Genomic DNA, 2,500 nt, shown 5'->3' with positions numbered 1-2,500 from the left:
CGCGAGCGAGCGGCGAGCGGCGAACAGCGAGCGAAGCGTGAGGCAGCACCGTCCCTGCTATACGAAAGCCCCATCCAGCCTTGTGCCACCCGGGGGGTTCCAGGGTGCTGAGATGGCTGACATTTTGCTCCGCTCACGACGGTCGCCGCGGCACGCAAGAACAGCCCAAAAACAGGCCAAAACAGCCCAAAAACGGGCCAAAACTGGCCATTTTTGGCTGAGCGAGCGAGCAGCGAGCGGCGAACAGCGAGCGAAGCGAGAGGCAGCACCGTCCCTGCTATACGAAAGCCCCATCCAGCCCTGTGCCACCCGGGGGGTTCCAGGGTGCTGAGATGGCTGACGTTTTGCTCCGCTCTCGACGGTCACCGCGCAACGCAAGAACAGGCCAAAAACTGGCCAAAACGGCCCAAAAACGGGCCAAAACTGGCCATTTTTGGCTGCGCGAGCGAGCGGCGAGTGGCGGACAGCGAGCGAAGCGAGAGGCAGCACCGTCCCTGCTATACGAAAGCCCCATCCAGCCCTGTGCCACCCGGGGGGTTCCAGGGTGCTGAGATGGCTGACATTTTGCTCCGCTCACGACGGTCGCCGCACCACGCAAGAACAGCCCAAAAACAGGCCAAAACGGCCCAAAAACGGGCCAAAACTGGCCATTTTTGGCTGCGCGAGCGAGCGGCGAGCGGCGGACAGCGAGCGAAGCGAGAGGCAGCACCGTCCCTGCTATACGAAAGCCCCATCCAGCCCTGTGCCACCCGGGGGGTTCCAGGGTGCTGAGATGGCTGACGTTTTGCTCCGCTCACGATGGTCACCGCACCACGCAAGAACAGCCCAAAAACAGGCCAAAACAGCCCAAAAACGGGCCAAAACAGGCCATTTTTGGCTGCGCGAGCGAGCGGCGAGCGGCGAACAGTGAGCGCAGCGTGAGGCAGCACCGTCCCTGCTATACGAAAGCCCCATCCAGCCCTGTGCCACCCGGGGGGTTCCAGGGTGCTGAGATGGCTGACATTTTGCTCCGCTCACGACGGTCGCCGCACCACGCAAGAACAGCCCAAAAACAGGCCAAAACGGCCCAAAAACGGGCCAAAACTGGCCATTTTTGGCTGCGCGAGCGAGTGGCGAGCGGCGGACAGCGAGCGAAGCGAGAGGCAGCACCGTCCCTGCTATACGAAAGCCCCATCCAGCCCTGTGCCACCCGGGGGGTTCCAGGGTGCTGAGATGGCTGACGTTTTGCTCCGCTCACGATGGTCACCGCACCACGCAAGAACAGCCCAAAAACAGGCCAAAACAGCCCAAAAACGGGCCAAAACAGGCCATTTTTGGCTGCGCGAGCGAGCGGCGAGCGGCGAACAGTGAGCGAAGCGTGAGGCAGCACCGTCCCTGCTATACGAAAGCCCCATCCAGCCCTGTGCCACCCGGGGGGTTCCAGGGTGCTGAGATGGCTGACATTTTGCTCCGCTCACGACGGTCGCCGCGCCACGCAAGAACAGCCCAAAAACAGGCCAAAACAGCCCAAAAACGGGCCAAAACAGGCCATTTTTGGCTGCGCGAGCGAGCGGCGAGCGGCGAACAGCGAGCGAAGCGTGAGGCAGCACCGTCCCTGCTATACGAAAGCCCCATCCAGCCCTGTGCCACCCGGGGGGTTCCAGGGTGCTGAGATGGCTGACATTTTGCTCCGCTCACGACGGTCGCCGCGCCACACAAGAACAGCCCAAAAACAGGCCAAAACAGCCCAAAAACGGGCCAAAACAGGCCATTTTTGGCTGCGCGAGCGAGCGGCGAGCGGCGAACAGCGAGCGAAGCGTGAGGCAGCACCGTCCCTGCTATACGAAAGCCCCATCCAGCCCTGTGCCACCCGGGGGGTTCCAGGGTGCTGAGATGGCTGACATTTTGCTCCGCTCACGACGGTCGCCGCGCCACGCAAGAACAGCCCAAAAACAGGCCAAAACAGCCCAAAAACAGGCCAAAACAGGCCATTTTTGGCTGCGCGAGCGAGCGGCGAGCGGCGAACAGCGAGCGAAGCGTGAGGCAGCACCGTCCCTGCTATACGAAAGCCCCATCCAGCCCTGTGCCACCCGGGGGGTTCCAGGGTGCTGAGATGGCTGACATTTTGGTCCGCTCTCGACGGTCGCCGCGCCACGCAAGAACAGCCCAAAAACAGGCCAAAACTGCCCAAAAACGGGCCAAAACTGGCCATTTTTGGCTGCGCGAGCGAGCGGCGAGCGGCGAACAGCGAGCGAAGCGTGAGGCAGCACCGTCCCTGCTATACGAAAGCCCCATCCAGACCTGTGCCACCCGGGGGGTTCCAGGGTGCTGAGATGGCTGACATTTTGCTCCGCTCACGACGGTCGCCGCGCCACGCAAGAACACCCCAAAAACAGGCCAAAACTGCCCAAAAACGGGCCAAAACTGGCCATTTTTGGCTGCGCGAGCGAGCGGCGAGCGGCGAACAGCGAGCGAAGCGAGAGGCAGCACCGTCCCTGCTATACGAAAGCCCCATCCAGCC

The sequence above is a fragment of the Musa acuminata genome, unplaced genomic scaffold (genome assembly GCF_036884655.1).
Source record: "Musa acuminata AAA Group cultivar baxijiao unplaced genomic scaffold, Cavendish_Baxijiao_AAA HiC_scaffold_1136, whole genome shotgun sequence".
In the NCBI taxonomy this organism is placed as follows: Eukaryota; Viridiplantae; Streptophyta; class Magnoliopsida; order Zingiberales; family Musaceae; genus Musa; species Musa acuminata.
This window is presented reverse-complemented; position numbering follows the sequence as displayed.